Raw genomic sequence first — 21,662 nt, forward strand, 5'->3', positions numbered from 1 at the left:
CCCAAAATTTTAGTAAAATTTTTTTTTTTTTTAATGTTTTTTTTATAAAAAAAAATAATTTTTTAATGTTTTTTTTATAAAAAAAAAAATTTTTAAATTTTTTTTTTTTCAATTTTTTTTTTTAGATAATTTTTTTTTTTTCAATTTTTTTAGATAAATTTTATTTTAAATTTTTTTTTTTTTTTCTTTCGAGAATTCACAATCTTAGGACTGACTTCACTGTAGACCAGTGGTTCCCAAACATTTAGTAAAAATTTTTTTTTTTTTTTTTTTTTTTTTAATTTTTTTTTTTTTTTTTCAAAATTTTTTTTTTTTTTTCTTTCGAGAATTCACAATCCCAGGACTGACTTCACTGTAGACCAGTGGTTCCCAAACATTTAGTAAAAATTTTTTTTTTTTTTTTTTTTAATTTTTTTTTTTTTTTTTTTTTAATTTTTTTTTTTTTTTGATTTTTTTTTTTTTAGTTAAATTTTTTTTTTTTTTTTTTAGATAATTTTTTTTTTTTTTTGTTTAAATTATTTTAGATAAATTTTGTTTTAATTTTTTTTTTTTTTTTTTTTTTTTTTTTTTTTTTTTTTTTTTGAGAATTCACTATAGCGGGACCGATTTCACTGTAGACCATTTGTTCCCAATTTTTTTTGTTTCGTAGACCCCTTGCCATGTTTTCTGCTTTTTGGTAGACCCCCTGCTTAACTTATATTGCTTTTTTTTTATAATTTATTTGAAAACTAATTTCTAATTTTAGTTAGTTGAAGAGTAAAATGCAATTTAAAAATACATATAAGTATTAAATAATAACTCATTTTTATTGATAAAATTCAAATTTAACCAATTTAATATGTATTGCTGGAATCATCAAACACACTGGAAATGTTTTTTTACCCAGGCTTATCATCTGTTCCTATGGATGTCATGTTTCATACATTCTATAAAGAAGACATTCAAACAATAAATATTAATTAATTAATTTGTTTTAAGTATCATTGTAAAAGTTTTCGCAAAGAGTTTCTCGTGTATCTTTCATGTGTCCGCCGAACTGTTTTCACTAAAGGGGAAGGGATGAAGGCAAGTAACTGGCCCCTTAGCCAGTAGGCTTTAAGCAGGAAGAGCTCATTAGCCACATAGCAGAAGGAAAACTGAATTTAAAAATCTGCTGCCTTGCAACTATTCCCAAACATGGGAAAGCTGTCGTGGGTCAACCCTGAGGAAAAATAAGGACCTGGCAACCCCTAGGCAGTTTACAGTACACAGCGCTACACCCCATCAGAGCCTGTGACGCCACTGGTTCCAAACTGATCCCAAACTGTATATATTTCCTTTGCAAAGAATCACATAAGAAGCTTTTAATTTGATAACTCATGCCACCGATGTGCCCTTGAACTGTATTTTTGTTTAAAGAAATTCTTTTAATAATATCAGATGTAGATGTGTGTAAAACAGTTTTCACAACTACAATGGCTGGTAAAATCAATGTTTTACCTATGTTTCCATATTTTGCTATAAGTAAAGAGATATTGTAAGATGCTCACAAACCAACATCTTCTCTATATATATATATGATGTTGAAGTGAGATTCTGTGGGTCTATTCTTAACTTTATCTTTGAGTGCTAGAAAATTTTTAAATCTTTATCTATTGGAATGTAAAAAGTATGTCCAAAATATTTAAATGACAAACAGGATGGGAACTGATAATGAGGAATGTATGTCCAGTTTTTTTTTGTTTTTTTTTTAAATACAGATATGAAAGATGACATTACCCTAACTTAGAGTCATAGGAGTTTCATTAATTTATTTACTCAGATACTGAAACAGACATCTGGCATATTCCTATAATCAGTATCATGGCCTTTGTATACAACAAAATTGATTGGAGCTCCTAGACTAGAAATATAATTCAAGATTTAAATAAGGCACTGGTCATAGTTTTAGAAAGTGTGGCTAGCATTCTGGTAAGATATTTTATTAATAATTAGAAATTAAATTAAATTTTATTTAATGATATTAAATTTCTTTTTTAAGAATTATGGTCCATTTTTTCCCCATTTGTGTACAAAGAAGGAAGACAGAGAGATGGAAAGACATCAAAGAATGGGCAGGTCTGCCAAGAAATGGTTTATCCAGGGCTAAGTACAGAGAGGAATATAGAAGGGCTGTTGACAGATCTTGTGTGGTGCCGCCATGGTTCAACAGACTAATTGATTGGTAATGGTAAGAATTTAATGTATTTAAAAAAAAAAAATTGTGTTAATTACATTAAGGGACTTAATCAGTCTTTTTTTATTTCCAGAAAATAATACCAGGGTTATGCTCCTTTGACCATTGAGTTCCAGGATGAAGAATGAAAGACAGAGAGCAATGTGAAGACATGAAAGAATGGGCAGGTCTGCCATGAAATGGTTTATCCAGGGCTAAGTACAGAGAGGAATATAGAAGGGCTGTTGACAAATCTTGTGTGGTGCCCCCATGGTTCAACAGACTGATTGATAGGTAATGGTAAGAATTTAATGTATTTTGTAAAAAAAATGGTGTTAATTACATTAAGGGACTTAATCACTCTCTTTTTAATTTTTAGCTTCATTTAATGTAATTATTTTATACAGTAATATATGATTTTTATCTTGGTAAATCATTTAAATATATATCCTGCTAATCAAACCAAAGAATCTTCTCAATACTTATTTAAAAATTTTAATTTTGTCTACATGTAACAAATGTTTAACGAAAAGAAATGTACATTGTCCAGCATTGGTTATTTAAAACTGGGATTCATTCCTTCCTTGTCAAACAAGCCGTTGCCTAAGTGACTTTTTTAAAATAATGATACGAAACCAATTGCTAGAGGATCATCTGAGACAATGTCACCCTGACAAAATAGATAAAGATTTAAAAATTTTCTAGCACTCAAAGATAAAGTTAAGAATAGACCCACACAATCTCACTTCAACATCATATATATAGAGAGAAGATGTTGGTTTGTGAGCATCTTACAATATCTCTTTACTTATAGCAAAATATGGAAACATAGGTAAAACATTGATTTTACCAGCCGTTGTAGTTGTGAAAACTGTTTTACACACACCTACATCTGATATTATTAAAAGAATTTCTTTAAACAAAAATACAGTTCAAGGGCACATCGGTGGCATGAGTTATCAAATTAAAAGCTTCTTATGTGATTCTTTGCAAAGGAAATATATACAGTTTGGGATCAGTTTGGAACCAGTGGCGTCACAGGCTCTGATGGGGTGTAGCGCTGTGTGCTGTAAACTGCCTAGGGGTTGCCAGCTCCTTATTTTTCCTCAGGGTTGACCCACGACAGCTTTCCCATGTTTGGGAATAGTTGCAAGGCAGCAGATTTTTAAATTCAGTTTTCCTTCTGCTATGTGGCTAATGAGCTCTTCCTGCTTGAAGCCTACTGGATAAGGGGCCAGTTACTGGCCTTCGTCCCTTCCCCTTAAGTGAAAACAGTTCGGCGGACACGTGAAAGATACACGAGAAACTCTTTGTGAAAACTTTTACAATGATACTTAAAACAAATTAATTAATTAATATTTATTGTTTGAATGTCTTCTTTATAGAATGTATGAAACATGACATCCATAGGAACAGATGATAAGCCTGGGTAAAAAAACATTTCCAGTGTGTTTGATGATTCCAGCAATACATATTAAATTGGTTAAATTTGAATTTTATCAATAAAATTGAGTTATTATTTAATACTTTATATGTATTTTTAAATTGCATTTTACTCTTCAACTAACTAAAATTAGAAATTAGTTTTCAAATAAATTGCAAAAAAAAAAAGCAATATAAGTTAAGCAGGGGGTCTACCAAAAAGCAGAAAACATGGCAAGGGGTCTACGAAACAAAAATTTGGGAACCACTGGTCTACAGTGAAATCGGTCCCGCGATAGTGAATTCTCCAAAAAAAAAAAAAAAAAAATTTAAAACAAAATTTATCTAAAAAAATTTAAAAAAAAAATAAAAAATTATCTAAAAAAAAAAAGAAATTTATCGAAAAAAAAAAAAAAAAAAAAAAAAAAAAAAAAAAATTTTGAAAAAAAAAAAAAATTAAAAAAAAAAAAAAAAAAAAAAATATTAAAAAAAAAAAAAATTTTGAAAAAAAAAAAATTAAAAAAAAAAAAAAAAAAATTTTTACTAAATGTTTGGGAACCACTGGTCTACAGTGAAGTCAGTCCTGGGATAGTGAATTCTTGAAAGAAAAAAAATTTAAAACAAAATTTATCTAAAAAAATTTAAAAAAAAAAAATTTAAAACAAAATTTATCTAAAAAAATTAAAAAAAAAAAAATTATCTAAAAAAAAACATTAAAAAAAAAAAAAAAAAATTTTACTAAAATTTTGGGAACCACTGGTCTACAGTGAAGTCAGTCCCAAGATAGTCAATTCTCTGAAAAAAAAAAAAATAAAAAAAAAATTATAAAATTTTTTTTATAAAAGTTTGGGAACCACTGGTCTACAGTGAAGTCAGTACCTGGATAGTCAATTCTCGAAAAAAAAAAAAATTAAAAAAAAAAAAAAAAATTATCTAAAAAAAAATAAAAAAAAAATAAAAATAAAAATTAAAAAAAATTTATTTAAAAAAAAAAATACAAAAAAAAAAAAAATATAAGTTCAGCAGGGGTTCTACCGAAAAGCAGAAAACATGGCAAGGGGTCTACGAGACAAAAAAGTTTGGGAAACACTGCTCTAGATCTACATATTTAATATTAGAATCATCATTAGAGTTTGTCTAGTAGAGTCTACAAAAGAATGTATAGATTACTATAGTCCTAGTATTCTAGATTATTAGTCTAGATCTAACTAAAAATTTTCAATAAATATTCTGGATTTCTTCAGCTTGGTCCATGTCGATCCTGTCGTCTTTGCCTTATGGTCCACAGTTCTTCTGTTTTCTTTGCTTTGAAATCTAGATTGACTAGATCAGTGATGCCCAAACTACGGCCCGCGGGCCAGATGCGGCCCGCAACGTGGTTCCATCCGGCCCGCCGAAACGTCGGCACTATGTGTAGAAATCTACCTTCCAAACAAAAAAAAAAAAAAAAAGGTTGAAAAAATGTATCTTTACCTACGTTTGGGCCCTCACTTTTTTCTCTCATGGATTGGTACCATGAACTTTAACATTTGTGTGTTTATGAAATGGGACTCTGAATGTAGAATCTACCAGGACAAGTTAGCAGATCTTTACTTTTTTTTTTTTTTTTTGTTGAACATGATAATAAGCCAACATATTTATTTTGTAAAGAAAGTGTGGCTGTTTAATAAAACAACTTAAAAACGGCATTATAAAATAAATATGGTGGCATTCTTGGTTTGAGTCGCGAATAAAAAATTGTTAAATACTATGCTTAGATATTGGAGGATATTTATCAAAAAGAGACCACAACATGAGCCAGTGTTGCTCACATTTAAGTAGAGAATGTAACCTATTGTCTGACGCGTAAAAAAATATAATTGTCAAATAACCTAATAAGTAAGTGTCAAATCCATAGGTTTCTACCAAAATAGTTTCAGAACAATTTTATTTTATTTTTATAACTTTTCGTTCATGTGGCCCGTGAGATGAGTGTTGGAAATTATAATGACCCGCGGGTAAAATTAGGTTGGGCATCACTGGACTAGATCTACACAATTTCAATATAATTTCTAGATCTATATATCTAAGACTAATTAGTATGGGCTTAATATTACTGTATTATTTAGTTTAACTACAATTTTTCAGGTCAGCAGCATTACAGTAAGCACTGGTACAGTGTACTGGCACTTTTTTCAATGCAGCGAAAAAGTTACTTTTGTATTTTAAAGTTTATTATTTATTTATTAGTTGTTAAAAGGCAATCCATCACTGAGCTCCGGCACCTATTTCTTTACAAAAAAGCACTGATTACCTGTATATTCTTTAACAATAACGGTTTACTATTCTCAGGAATTAGTCATTCAAAAGACGGTGAGGAAAAGAATGGTCGACAAACCTTGTGTGGTGCCTTAACAGTCCAACAGACTAAGGGATAGATAAAGGTGAATTTAATTTATATCTTGATCTATATAAGTTGATTTACTGGACTAAAAATCTAGATATTGGTAAAACTTTGCTATTCTATTCTAAATCTAGTGTGACATTCCATATTTTTTATTCTGATTTTAGATAGATCTTGATTAGATCTAGATCCCATATGTATAGGACTTAGCACTAGATCTCTAGAAATTATTGTATATGATGCTAGATCTAGAAAATCTAGACTTGATCATAGAAATCTTCAAGAAAAATAATGAACTAACCTAGACAGATCTCTTGAATTACATTGTAAATCATCTTGTTGAATTATCTCCACCACCTTCAGTCAATAGACAACTATGGCTCATACGAGAACAAGAGCCTCTGCGTTGGCATCGACTATTTTCCAATCATTTCTGTTAAACTTCATCCATATTAAAATACGTTTTAAAGGTTTTTATTACTTAATAGAAAAGATCTAGAATTTTAATAAGAATCTAGTCTATCTAGATCTAAAATTCTAGATCCACCCAATTTTATGTATACAAGTAGTATGGGTGTAGGATTGGCTTAATAGTATTTATCTTGAATCAGTTTGTTAATCTACATTATATGGGTATGATAGTTGTACATCTTCTACTAGATCAAGTTAAATATAGCTATCCTTTTCTAGATGTAATGTGAAATTGTATCTTATAGTATTTTTCATTCTTAGATGGATCTTGATTAAACTGCCTGGTTTTGTGGTTTGCACGAGACGGTTGACACAATGATCTGAAGTTTAAACTGCCATATTTTACTGTCCGCTGCAAGATCTTGGCTGGAATGTAAAAGGAATATCCAAAATATTTAAATGACAAACAGGATGGGAACTGATTATGAGGAATGTATGTCCAGTTTTTTTTTGTTTTTTTGTTTTTGTTTTTTTTAAATACAGATATGAAAGATGACATTACCCTAACTTAGAGTCATAGGAGTTTCATTAATTTATTTACTCAGATGCTGAAACAGACATCTGGCATATTCCTATAATCAGTATCATGGCCTTTGTATACAACAAAATTGATTGGAACTCCTAGACTAGAAATATAATTCAAGATTTAAATAAGGCACTGGTCATAGTTTTAGAAAGTGTGGCTAGCATTCTGGTAAGATATTTTATTGATAATTAGAAATTAAATTAAATTTTATTTAATGATTTTAAATTTCTTTTTTAAGAATTATGGTCCATTTTTTCCCCATTTGTGTACAAAGAAGGAAGACAGAGAGATGGGAAGACATCAAAGAATGGACAGGTCTGCCATGAAATGGTTTATCCAGGGCTAAGTACAGAGAGGAATATAGAAGGGCTGTTGACAGATCTTGTGTGGTGCCCCCAAGGTTCAACAGACTGATTGATAGGTAATGGTAAGAATTTAATGTATTTTGTAAAAAAATGGTGTTAATTACATAAAGGGACTTAATCAGTCTTTTTTTATTTCCAGAAAATAATACCAGGGTTATGCTCCTTTGACCATTGAGTTCCAGGATGAAGAATGAAAGACAAGAGAGCAATGTGAAGACATCAAAGAATGGGCAGGTCTGCCATGAAATGGTTTATCCAGGGCTAAGTACAGAGAGGAATATAGAAGGGCTGTTGACAGATCTTGTGTGGTGCCCCCATGGTTCAACAGACTGATTGATAGGTAATGGTAAGAATTTAAAGTATTTGTAAAACATTTTCTAGCTATGGTTATAATTACATTATAACAAGGGTAATAAACTTGTAGCTTAATTTTGTTGTTTTTTTTTAAGTAGAAATGAAATTTAATTTTTTTAAGAAGCGGCTTAATCTCTATATTCCCTTTTCAAGAAAATAAAACCAGGATTATGGTCCTTTTACCATAGAGTTCCAGAAGGAAGAATGAAAGAAAGACAGAGCAATGGGAAGGCTTCAAAGAATTGGCAGGTCTGACATTAAATGAAGTTTTATCCAAGGCCAAGTAAAGAGAGGAATAAAGAAGGATGGTTGACAGAACTTGTGTGGTGCCCCAATGGTTCAACAGATTAGGTAAAAGTAAGAAAATAATGTATTTTGTAAAATATTTTGTAGTCATGGTGATCATTTCATAAATACTAAAGTAATTTAAATTGTGGAATTAAACTATTTTCGAAATTGCATTTTGTATTGTGTTGCTATTTTGATCTGGAGCTTTGTTTTTGTTGTGCCGCTTTTTTTAATCTGTGCATTTTTTTGGTGGCTATTTTTAATCTGGCATGTTAATATTGAGGCTGTTTAGAATCGACTTGGGATTAGTTTTGTTAACCAGTTATTTTGAATCGGACTTGTCCATTTTGTGTGTATTATTTAGCAACGACTTCCTTTTTTTTAATTTTTTTTTTTTTTTATGTTGGCTATTTGGAATCGACTTGCAATGGCTGTAGCTGTTTGATTCTTACTTGTCATTTTTGTGATTAAAGCTCGGAATAGAACTTGTACATTTAAAAAAAAATTTTATGTGGTTATTTAGAATTGGCATTCAAGTTTTTCGTAGTCGCTGTTTGAATCGACATATGCTTTTTTGTGATTGCTGTTTGGAATCAAACTAGTGCATTCATTTTATGGTTATTTAGAATGGACATTTTTAAAATTTTTTTTGTAACTGATGTTCGACATCGGACTTGTGTTTTTTTTTTTTTTTTTTTTTTTTTTTTAGAATCAACGTGTTTTGTATAGTGGCTGTTTGAAAAGAAATTTGCTTTTTTCGTGATGGCTGTTTGGAATGAAATAGTCCTTTTTTGTAATGGCTGATTGGAATCGGACTTGTGTGATTATGTTATTGATGTTCAGAATTGGACTTGTGTCTTTTTATGATCAGTAATATAAATCCAACTTGCGCATTTTTTTTTGAAGGTTATTAAAATTTTTGTGATGGGTGTTTTTAATCATACTTATTTTTTGTGTGGGCTGTTTGAAAAAGACTTGTGTTTTTCTGTGATGGATATTCACATTCCGAGTTGTGCATTTACTTTGTGTTTTTTTAGAATGGCATTTTTATTTGTTTATTTTATGTGATGGCTGTTAGAAGTCTGACTTATGCCTCCTTTTTAAGATCGGTGTGGAGTTCGAAACTGGACTTGGTGGGGTTTTTTTGTGATCAATGTTCGGCATAAGACTTGTTTTGTTTTTTTTTAAATCAACTGCTTTTTTTAGTAGTGGCTGATTGAATTGACATTAGGGTCTTTATTGATGGCAGTTTGGACATGTGTTTTTTTAATTGATGTTCTTTATCAGATTTGTTAGTTTTTCTTTTATCAATGTTTTAAATTGGACTTGTGCATTTTTGTGATCAATGTTCTGCATTAGACTTGTGGGCTTTTTTTTTTGTGATGGCTTTTTATGAGCTCTGTTTGAAATTAGACTTGTGTGTTTTTTGTTATCATTGTTCAGTAGCGGATTTTTTTTTTTTTTTTTTAAAGAATCATGTGCTTTTTTTAGTAGCTGAATGAATTGACATTTTCTTCTTTGGAGATGGCTGTTTGGAATCAGACATGTGTATATTACTTAAGCTCTTCATCGGATTTGTGTGTTTTTATGATCAATGTCTGATATGGTGTTTTTCGTAGTGGTTGTTTAAATTAATTGCTTTTTTTTTGTGATGGCTGTTTAGAATCAGACTTTTGCATTTTTTTGTTTGTTTGTTTGTTGTTATTTAGAATTAACTTGATTATTTTTTGGCAGTTAATATTTGGAATCTACTTGATAACTTTTCTTTATGACTGCTTGGAATCGACTTTTGTGTTATTTGTAGTGGCTGTCTGGAATTATGTTGTATTATTTTGTTATGGCCTTTCAGAATCAAACTTATATTTTATCTTTTTTAGGTTATTTAGATTTTATTTTTATTTTTTTGCTTTAGCTATTATAATCCAAATTTGCTTTTTTGTGATGACTTTTCATATTGACACTGGTTGAATAAAAATTTAATTATTTTTTATTTCACATGATGCAAGTTTACCTTTTATTTTGCAGTAATTAGATTCATTGTGAAGATGTGTGCACTGGGCTGGAACATTTCCAGAGAAAGCTGGACTAGCCATGCATCAGGTAATTATTTACTATTACTGAATGTTATTAAGGTATTATCTTACACCTATCTTTTCCTCAACTGATCTTAGGTACCCATTAGAGTTGGGTTGACTTGGAATTATCATAAATATCCTGGAATTCAAAACCCCAGTCTTTATGATGTTGTAACCTTCAGCCACCTAATCATCTAGTTAGTAGGTGAAAAAAGTGTATACCAAAAAATGGATGCAAAAACTATTATCTAACATAGAGAACATAAATTTAGATCTCTACTCATCTATCATGATCTAGTCAATCTTGATTAGAGTTTATAATAATTTTAGATTCTAGATCTAAAGCTAAATAATATATTCTATTTCTATATTTTTCAATAGACTCTAGACTAGATTGTCACTAGATCTTGTTAGTCATTTACACAATCTCATCTTATTTCTCAGTTTACTCAAGACTATGGTCTCTAGCAAAGGTTAGAATTTTTTTTTTAATTCAGGAATTAAAAGGGCGCCTCAGAGTAACCCACCCAACTCTAATGGGTACCTGACATTAGTTGGGGAAAAGTATTTGCATATGGCCATTGTGCTGGCAGTGCTGGCCTTTGGGGATTGGATGCCATAGGCAAGGTGAATTTGGTGGCCCTTAATTAAAAAGAAATTGTGAAAAGTTAAAAATAAGGCTATTTCAATTGTTTGGTTGAAATAATCAATGCTGGCGAGTAACAAAATATTATAATGTCATTTAATTAAGCCCTTAGTTTTCAATTTTTTTTTTTTTTAGATCTTGATATATGTATTACATACTTTTTATTTTTATATATGTTATGGATTTAGTTTATTTATAAAGCAGTTTAATAAATATTCTTTTCAAATTTTTTCCAGCATACTAGCCAAGATTGATACCTCTCCACAAATCAACAAAGACATCAACGAAGCTTTGTTAAAGCTAGTGACAATTTACATATGTTTTCTTATGTGGCTTAATTATAATAATGTCAAGAAAGTTAATTAAATAAGAACTATACATTTTATTGTTAGGCTTATGTTAGTCTTAACTATTTCTGTAATTCTTCATTATGGGGGGCATTATGAATCTTAGATAGTTTTCAATGGACCTCATTCACCAATTGTAAACAAACAACATTTAGCCACGTGGTGCTTTATCTCTTCTATATAATTTACGATCTCATGTTTAATTTATGATGGTTGTCACGAGACAGTTTTTTTCATTGTTTTATCAATAAGATCACGTGACTAAATGTTGGTGAATGAGGTCCATTCTAAGATAAGTTAATTTTTATTGATCCAATCAAATGGATATTCAGTTTGACTACAATTTTGCTTATAAAAAGCTCAATCATATAGTTTTGTATTAAATAATAGTTTAATTGCGTTTTAGGTACTGATAGTTAGTATGCTATGTAATATTTAAATGCAGTTTTTTATTATTAAAAATCATTGTTATGTAAAGAATGATTTTCTGTAATATTAGACATAATTGTAGGTCTTTCTGTGTAGCAACTATACTGCACACTTTTTTTTCATTCCTACGAGTAGATAATATAATTTATTCAATGATAATAAAGAGCTTTGAAATAAATGTCTTTATAATTCTGTACTTATTTCATAATAAAGTAATTTTTACTATCCAAGAAGAAATGCATTTAGAATTTCTATGTGAGAATGATATTTAAATATGTACAGTAGCATGACAAAAGAGCTTTTACATTATATTCTAAAAAGATGTATTACTCTTGCTTATAGCTATAACAATATTTGTCTTGATCTTTTGCAAAAATCAATTTTAAGATAAAACTTAAAATTCTGAAAATCACTATAACCCAAAATAGTGTACTATTCTGTTCATGCGTCATGGTCCCTCTCTCAACCTTGCTGATGAGATCCAAAAGAACGCTTCGAGTTACATTTGGCACCAACATAGTTGCAGAAGCTGCTGGAGGAAATTTCACGGTTTATACTCCCAACGCCTAAGGGGCTTCACTCCTGATTATTCCTTGAGGTTGTTACCGCAATGCAGCGTGGGTTTGAAATCACAGTACCCCTAGATGAATTGCCTAACTAGGCTGACGAGCTCCATCTACCCGAAGCTCCCGGTTTTGTGGCGCCAAGTATCCGCCTTCACCTGTTAGTAAGAGCAGTTTTGCCGGGCTTAGTATCTAAGCCACACGAGAAGGCCAGGTGCTGGACTTGGTTGTCAGAGGCTATCTGAGACGCTTGCCTTTAGGAGTATTTTATATACAATGGAAGCTTATCCCCACTGACACCCCCAGCCATGACAACCACATTAAGGTGCACAATACTTTGGTATCTAACTGTGCATTGTACCTGACTTAGTACACTCTGATAAAATTTATAAGATTGAAAAAGGTAACAAAAACTATTACCTTAAAATGCATCAATGCATTTCTATATGTTTTATTCTTATTCTCTTCCTATCAGTTATAATCTGGCGATATAAATCTATTATTTCTGTTGTTGTTTTTTTCCATATCTGTTTTAAGCTGGCGATATTAAAAATCAACTAGGTTATTCCCCCCTTGGAAACTACTTTTAGTCTTGATCCAGCGCCTAGACAACGCAAAAAATCTGGCCAGTGGTAGCAAGGTCTACTTAGAGACATAAATAGTTCTGTGAAGTTATAATTTGATTAAAATTTAAGGTGCTATTGACGTGTATTATTATGAAGATAAAGTTGAAATAAATATTGAATTAAAATAGATCTAGGCTTATATCTAGTCGAATAGTAAAATTAGAAAATAGATCTGCGAAGTTATATTTTGATTTATGATGCTGTCAACATGTAATATTTTTAAGATAAGGTGGAAATTGATATCGATCTTTTTTTTCTTTTAGCCTTTATTATGGTCATATGGAGTTAAAGGGAAACTCCGATGACTTTGACAATTTTTGATATAATATGTGTTTTGATTTACAGATAATGAATATATGATTCTTTTTTTTTTTTATTTGCAATAATAACTTAGTAATTGATGTTTTTCTGACGTAATTTTTCTGCGCATCCAAAACAGTCAGACTTTCACCGGGTTTCTATGTGACGTCACAAAGGTGTTTTAATCTATTGACTATTGAAAGTATAACAGGAGACCATACAGCAAAGTTTACATTCTCGTAAAAGAAATATATCTTTGTCTATGCAGTTAGATCTAGGATCTTGTAAGCAAAGAAAAAATGCGTATTAAAAGTAGATTTACATGCTTGACTAATCACGGCAGTGTGTATTTTCTCGCCAGACCACTCAACACACAACAAACACTATCGCTCGGTTGTCTTGTCATGACCGACTACACGTAGTCTAGACTAGTCTTACACTGACCAGTTTGTTCGAATCATTCAGACACACGATCTATTTACTTCTTGGGATAGGGAGAGGCTTAGATGAAAATGTTACTTTTTTTCTGGAGTTAGTTATCCTAATGCTTTTGGATCTATCTATACATGTTTATATAAATAACTGTATCATAGCTCTGGACTAGGCCGTCACTAAGCCTAACAGCCTAATAGCTACTGTAAGAATGAAGCGATACGATTGGTTAAAGTTTCAAGTTTCTCTTTCAGTATTGTTTAGGGAAGTGACGCATGAAATAACTTAAAACAAAATCTCACAGAACCCCGTTTTTTTTGGGGGCGTGGAGAATTTTCTGTCTAATTTATCAAATATAAAATTTTCTGAGCATTTAAATAACAAATGATATAATGTTTACTATTACAACTTTTTACGCAGAATTTAAATAAGTCAATAACTAAAATTTGAAAAACTATCGGAGTTTCCCTTTAATGCCTTTAATAGATAATATTTGGAATCTTTTTTTTTTCTGTCAATGATGGGTGGGTGCATTGGTGGATTTATTTATTTTTTTGCACTACCACCCAATCTTCAATTAAAAAGTGATGCATCTTAGTAATCTTACTTTTTTTTTCTCGCTTATTTATAATCCCTCACACAGTGTCACACACATACATACACACACACATTGGCAGACTGGCTGCATGGAGCAGCACATAATCCCCCAGCATCCTCATGAGATCCTGCTGTCGTGTATGGGACGCCACTATATGTAAGCATTCATTCACTAAAGCCCCGTGCTGCACGCATTTTACTTAATGATTACATTGAAAAATATTATTTTTTTATGTAAAAATGCATTTAATAATGGTCACCTTGTCATATAAGAGCTGAAAATGACCAAAAGATTCATTGTTTTTACTTGATATTCATACACAATGGTTAAAGGGAGCCCGCCATGTTTGGTCTCATCGTTTGTTGTTTTTTTTTAAGGTCATACTATAAAAAGACATCCAATGAAAATTAATTATTTAAGTTTGAAGTTTCTTCCCTCCTATATAAATGCGTTTCTTGACTATAAAAAGAACTGCTAAGACATATATATATATATATATATATATATATATATATATATATATATATATATATATATATATATATATATATATATATATATATATATATATATATATATATATCTTCTGTTTACAGGCAAGAATAATCCGATTGGTTCGCGTGATTTTTTTTCTCTTATATGATTGGTTGTCAATGGACGCTTTAACACAGGCTCACAGCTGAAGTGAACTTATTAGTCCTACGTAGATAAGAATCTAGAGATCTATAACTTTGCTTAATTCTTTTTAAAGTTTAATTTTATCCAACAATTTCTTAAATCAAATAATGTTTTTAAAGAATCGTCATCGTGTAGACTTCGTAGATCTAGAAATTAAAATTGGTTTAAACAAGGAAATTACTCTGGCAACAGAAGCCGAAAGAGTCACAAGTCTATATTCTAGATATTAAGATAGATATGTAAGAGTAAGAGTATGATCTACTTGATTTAGAAAATCGCGATCTAACTTATCTAAGCATAGGTTGGTGAATGCTACAATCCCGAAGTAGACATATTATAGATCTAGATCTAGAATTTTACAATATGGATTTAGATCTACGTAAGAGATCTAGAAATGTATATCTAGCCAATCTAGGTCTAGAATACTCTAGAACTAGATACTAGGATATCAAATCTACACTAATAAGACGGCCACGTCAACGACAAGTTGTCGTTTATTGGACCGCGCCAGGTTTCGTAAACACATTTGACTGAAGTATATGTGGCTTAAAGATTCAAACCTTCTTCGCAGCTTTCAAAAATATTGCAAAACAAAATGCAATGAGTGTTTAAATAACTCTATATATCCATATAACTTTTATTTTTATATTTTTATTTTAATTGCGAAAAAAAATGTTCATGACATTCACGACCACTCCTCCTCCCTTTTTCCTGGCGATGTCTAGATCTAATTCTAAGGTACAGGATCTGATTAATTTGTGTTATAATCATGTCCCAATAAAAATAATGGCTTAAATCAAAAGTATAATTAAATAAATACAGGTTGGGAGCCTTGTAATTTAGGTCAATAAGTTTTCAATTGTCTATCAGTACGCTGACGAAATGGCATGACCCAACAGCGCACACCTATCTCTCTTTCTCCACTTGTTTAGCCGAAAAAAAGTATGGTGTTCTGCACTGATCATTTATGTTAAAACTAATTTTATTTATGTATATCTAAAGAAAGAAATAAAGAAGTTTTGTGTTGTTGTTATTTTTTTGTTCCTTTTTAATTATGTTTATAGATGTTTAGATTTTTTTAAAATTCTTAGTTCATTGTTTACTTTATAGTGAAAATATACAATAGGCATATAAATACATTTAAAAAACTATTTTAAAATTCTCAAAGCTATTCTCATTTAAAAATCTTTTTACCAATGTTTTGCAAACGCGTAGATGAGTGTAAAAGACAATGACTTTTCAATGAACCATCTCTCCTTATATAAATTTTTATTACTTCTATAGCTGCCATTCTGTCTAGCATTCAACTAGGTGTTAACTAGAGTATCCAGCTTTAATAAGTACATAAAAAAGGGGGATTTATAGGCAGAGGAAGGCCCTAAAGAGTGTTAACCATAAGGCATAATTAAACATCTGGACCACTCTTAAGAAGATAAGCAAATGTGGGTGGGTTGAACAAGACTACATGACGGATATGAGTGTAAAAGAAGCCTACATGATGAAAGTAAAAAAAAAATGTTGCCTATAGTTAGGATTAGTTAGTTGCAATGTCGGCAACTTCACCACTGTCTGGTCCCAAGTCCGGAATGCGAAAAGAGGAGGGACGAGCATCTCTTCATATAAATTTAACTAGTAAACTAGAATAAATTTAAATTAAAAGTGATGAATTGCTACACATTATGAAATATGGCCAAAATAGAATACCATACGTTTTGTAAACAGTCAAAGACAAACAAAAAAAGCAAAAAAAAAACACATACACAATACCTTTCGTGAAGTCACAAAAAAAAGTTAAAAAAACAACAACATTTATTTGAAATACACAATAAACATGAGATATAGATCTATTAAATATTAAATACAATCGACCTACATTACATTGATTATTTATTCTAGATTAAAGACAGCGCTACCTCATTATTTCTTTCTATGGCTAAATTAAATTAATCACAATTAAAGAAAATTTCATTTGACCCATTTGTATAACCGATAGGGACAAGAGCTGGGCCCTGTCACGTGACCAACTAGTGAAATCGCGAATGACGCAAATGTATAAAAAAAAAAAAAGGCTGAACGAAAGATTGGATTGGATGGTGTTCTTGCGCTGGAGTAAAAAGAAAATGATTTCATTGTGAAAATTAAAAGATTAAAAATGTTTTAGATATATTACTAGTTGTAATCCTTGCGACTGCTGTTAAATTACTGTCAGTCAGCATCGACCAGTTCTTACAGTAATATTAGAACATAAAACACTCCAGCGGGCCACTTGTGGCCAGGGGGGTCGTTATTTGCTCAGCCCTGCTCTAGATCTAGAACTAGATATACAAGATTTAGAAGTTCAGACGCCCAGATAACTAGATCTATTCCGCCCATCATGTTGTTTTTAAGCATATTGATCTCCTTTATCTATATTGAACTTCAAATAACATGTTTTAAAGAGAGTGTTTTGTTCTTATGCGTTCAACTATGTTTTTTTTATTTACTCAAATGAAGGTCTAAATAAAATGTTAATAATCATTTGATGAACAACTTGTTATTTCTTCTTTTTTTCTATTTAAGAAATTATCAACAACAAAATATATATTAACAATTAGATTTATATTTTATCTATTAAGTCACCAAGCAAAGCGAAATATTGATAAAATAAAACAAAAATATACACGAACATAATGAAATACGCATCTATATCTACACGATATGTTTAATTATTTTTCTTTTCAACAAAAGTATGCATTGTGAGTAAGTGATCTATACTATATAGAGCAATGACAATAAATTATAAAGATCTAGTACGGGAAACGTATTACTATAAGAAATAAGCATTTTATTATAGAAGATTAACAGTATCTTAAAACTTTAATTTTTATCTGTTTATGATTAAGACTACACCACGAAGAGAAAAAATTGTATTGAGCTGACACAGATCTAGTGACGACGTAACCCCTTTCTCGCTCGCCGTTAGGTCTTCTCAGTCCGTGATTATAATACTTACCACTACCCCTGGCCCACCTCTCGGGGGGGGGGAGGAATATGTAGAGTGTAAGAAAATCTTTGTTAAACGAAACATAATATAGCACCTGTTAATCTGTTATGTTTCACACTCCGAATTATAGTTTGGGTAGCGCGGGGAACATAAGCCTATGTTTAAGAAACAGATAAATAATAAATAAGCATATACACTACATACACACTGCCTAAATTTCCAGACACCACTATTTAGTTGTACAACATAATATTATGTGTTCATAAGATTTCGTGGATAAATGTGCTTTATGTCATCAGCATTAATTTGTGATCTTTAAGGGAATTTAAATAGCTTTTTCAGGTGATATACACTGTTACTTGACTCCAAGAAGAAGTTATTGGTGTTGTGATGAAAAGATCAACATCTAGCAGAAGTCTGACAATCCTGGAGAAAGAAATGAGATGAATAACAGCCACTGATCTTTTTACCATTAAAATTCATTATATTGATATGAATTCAGACATGAATTAAATACCAAACAAAAGACTTTCTTTTTTTTAAACATATACCAACATTAAATCTTAATTATAAATTGAAAACATTGTTTAGAACAAACATTTAATGGAACTTTTGGATAATGCTCAACTGACCAGAGATATACTTATTCTAAAGGAATTATTATTTGATATCACTTTGATGCATTTGTAACTGTATTTCTATATGTGGATTATGTTTGTGTAACAGCTATGAAGGATATCCAGCATTTTCTCATTCAACCAGTGATTTGTAACTGAATGCTTGAAGTTACAGTATATTATTATTATTAAAATTGGACTCAAGTCAGTGTGTACTATTTATATTTGTTACATGCTAAGTGTAGGTCCGGGACACAATAACACAACAGACCATTCTACATTTTGATGACCAGCAAGTCAGTGTGTACCATTTATCTTGGTTACATTACAGGTGTTACTAGTTGTTCTTAGCTAGATATCAAATTCATACTTTCATAGTGCAAAACCTATCAGTTTTGAAAAATATAAATTAAATTCTCAAAGATATGCCTTTTGAGGTCTGAATTTTCTTGAGCTGTATAGAGGAGACTCTTGCATTACTAACCATTGCTTTGACATCAGCATTTTTTCATTCATAATACAACTCAGGTTGTTGACAGACTGTAACAGACATCCATCCAAAGTAATAGATTGTCTACTAGGCATTTTATTATCATAATCTGGTTTAGTAGCCTGCTAGCCCAATTTTAGACTGACATTTTTAAAAATGAAATAGAAGCTAAATATCATCAGCAAAATTCAAATCCTCTAAGTTTAATAAATCAATTAAGATAATTTTTAGCAGAATGCCTTAAAGAGCTAAAATTAAATCAATTTTATAAGAAAATGATCAATATGCCTATTTTACATAAGGGGGATGTACTGTGAAATTTCAATTTTTTTATATAACTTTATAGTTAAGAAGATAGGCTTTAGGCATGTCTAGTCTAGTCTTTTGGGTCTCTATGGAGATGGTGGCCATCTAAAAAATAAACACAATGTTTAAAAAAAACTTTTTTTATATATATTTTTAATTAGTACAAATTTTATTAATTTTTTTCTAACTTCTATCACAGTCCCAAACATTGACAATGTGATAAAGTGACCCCCCCCCCCATTATGTTTGCCTTTTTTTTCATTTCTTTGGTTGGATTTTAAGTACATAACTTTGGATTGTTGTACTTTTCAAATAGAGTGGTCTCTAATTTTTCTGCTTTTTTTCTAGTTAAATCAGCTAACCCATTTTTTTACCACATGTTATGTTGTGTCAACTAGTTTCTGTATATTTCAGTTGGTATTGTTTGTGGTTTGCTCATAGCCTGAGCAAATACTGATTTTCTAAGTTTATTATAAGTGTAAAAAAAAAAAAGGTAAGAAAGTGAAGCAAATCAGCTAAACCTTACAAAAAAGAAGAGTAATATATTTACTTTATTTTTTTTTATTTGTTAGAGGGACATTTTTTTAAACAGAATAAGTACATGTACATTTTTTAATGACTGTCAACTCTCCACAATGTGCTCTTTTTATTTTAACATTTGTTAAGTCAAATCTTTACACTCTAACAAGTGTCAAGATGTGAGGCCAACATCTTTAAATATCTTTGAACAGTGTCCTAAAAAAAGAGCAAAAATACACAAGTTAATAAAAAGGTAAAAATTATGAGTAAGAAATAAAAACAAAAATACGCAAGTTAATAAAAAGGTAAAATTAAGAGTAAGAATAGACAATCTCTAAACTTGTGACAAAGTTTCAGACATGATTTTAATCTAACCAAAGCCATTTAAATCAAATTTAGTATTTCAAAAAAATTTGAATATAGACATTATTCAACATTATTTACAGAAATGTATTGGTGACCTTCAAGAAAGGAAATATGAACAAGTTCTGAACTCCTATTGGGCTGTCAAATGAAATATGAACAAATTGCAGAATCTTAATGAACTGTCAAGGAGATATGAACAAGTTCCATACACCTAATAAGTTCTCTAAGGAAACATGAATAGGTTCTTAACTCCTAATGAGCTGTCTAAGTAAACATGAACATGTTGCAGACTCCTTTAGTTGTCAAGGAATTATGAATGAATTTCAAACTCCTTATAAGTTGTCTAATAAAATATAAACAAGTTGCAAACTCCTAATGAGCTATATATTATGAAATATGAACAAGTTGCAAACTCTTAGTTAGTTCTCTAAGGCATTATTTTTCTTAATGGAACACTTCACACATTTTGAGTCATTAGCGAAACATTTTGTTGTTTTTTTTTTACAGAGATAAATTTATGTTGTGGTTACTAGTTAAATAGGGTTCTACAGAACACAGTTTGGGAAACACTGATCTAAGAAAATATGAACAAGATGCAAACTCCTGATGAGCTAAGAAAATCTTAACAAGTTGCAAACTCCTAATGAGTTCTCAAAGTAAGTATCAACCAGTTGACAACTCCTTGTAGTGTATGGTTGTTGACCTGAAGCACCAAACTGCTGGTACACAATTAAACTACTAAAGGTATATTACATCTTAACTTGAAATTACTTATTGATTTTTTGTGATTAATACTAAATAGAACTGGATGGCTGCCTGGTCGTGTGGTTTGCGTGCTGGACTGTCGTTCAGATTTATCGATGGTCCAGGGTTCAAACCCTGCCCGCTCCCATCCCCTGTCGTCCTGCGGGAGGTTAGGACTAGGAAGTAATTATCTTCAACTCTGAAGGAACATCCGAAACATGTAAAACATTTTACAACAAACAAAACAGAACTTGAATTACATTATAAAGAAAATCAAGTTTAAATGAAATGAATAACTGTAATCTATCCTGGGGGAAAGCCTAAATGTAATAAACTTAGTAATAATGAAAAAATTGTATTCCAAAGAAAATCTAACTCACTAAAAAAATGTACTTTCAAATAGGCATTCTGGAGTCAAGAACACTAATGACAAGGCGGCTTATCTTGCATCATTCTCATTGCATAACTAACCCTAATCATAAAACACACACACACATATCAATGATACCATAACACTCCTAAAAAGTTGTCATAGGAAAGGGTTCCATACTCCTAATGAGCTGTCTAAGAAATTAAAAAGAAGTTCAGAAATACTAATGAGTTCAAAAAGGAAATATGAACAAGCTGCAAACCACTAACAAATCCAGAACCTTTAATAAGGAGACATGACAAACTGCTTGTTAACTGTAGGCCACAAAAACAGATTTATAACCTTAATATCAACTTTCCTATAGATTACAAGGACTGAAAAGGGAACTTTTTTTTAGACTTCTATAAGATAAGCATAGGTGATAAGAATGTTTTACTAGATTTTTATGCGCTAAAAAGATTTGATCAGATTGTTTCACCAGACATCTATGAACTTTACAAAGTTTGATCAAAATGTTTCACTAGACTTTTATGCATATTACAAAGTTGGGTCACAATTTTTCACTACACT

The 21,662-nt window shown here is 30.6% G+C and overlaps 3 long non-coding RNA genes across 5 annotated transcripts in view; 2 read left to right on the forward strand and 1 right to left on the reverse strand.

Annotated features, from left to right (window-relative positions):
* Window positions 1–1,662: 1,662 nt before the first annotated feature.
* Window positions 1,663–7,400, forward strand: LOC129923967 (uncharacterized). The gene is made up of 4 exons (XR_008775939.1): window positions 1,663–1,950; window positions 2,057–2,488; window positions 7,016–7,164; window positions 7,271–7,400. It is a non-coding gene; the product is annotated as an uncharacterized LOC129923967 (long non-coding RNA).
* Window positions 7,401–14,110: 6,710 nt separating this feature from the next.
* Window positions 14,111–20,350, forward strand: LOC129923960 (uncharacterized). Its single transcript, XR_008775930.1, has 2 exons — window positions 14,111–14,175; window positions 20,059–20,350. It is a non-coding gene; the product is annotated as an uncharacterized LOC129923960 (long non-coding RNA).
* Window positions 17,381–21,662, reverse strand: part of LOC129923959 (uncharacterized) — a 40,917-nt gene continuing 36,635 nt past the window's right edge. For 2 of the 3 annotated variants that reach the window (XR_008775928.1, XR_008775927.1), the window contains exon 5: window positions 17,381–18,106. This is a non-coding gene — a long non-coding RNA (uncharacterized LOC129923959). Of the gene's footprint in view, window positions 18,107–19,695; window positions 19,829–21,662 lie in introns of those variants that run through there. The other variant, XR_008775929.1, reaches the window with a different exon arrangement.

Source organism: Biomphalaria glabrata, chromosome 18 (assembly GCF_947242115.1).
Source record: "Biomphalaria glabrata chromosome 18, xgBioGlab47.1, whole genome shotgun sequence".
Classification (NCBI taxonomy): Eukaryota; Metazoa; Mollusca; class Gastropoda; family Planorbidae; genus Biomphalaria; species Biomphalaria glabrata.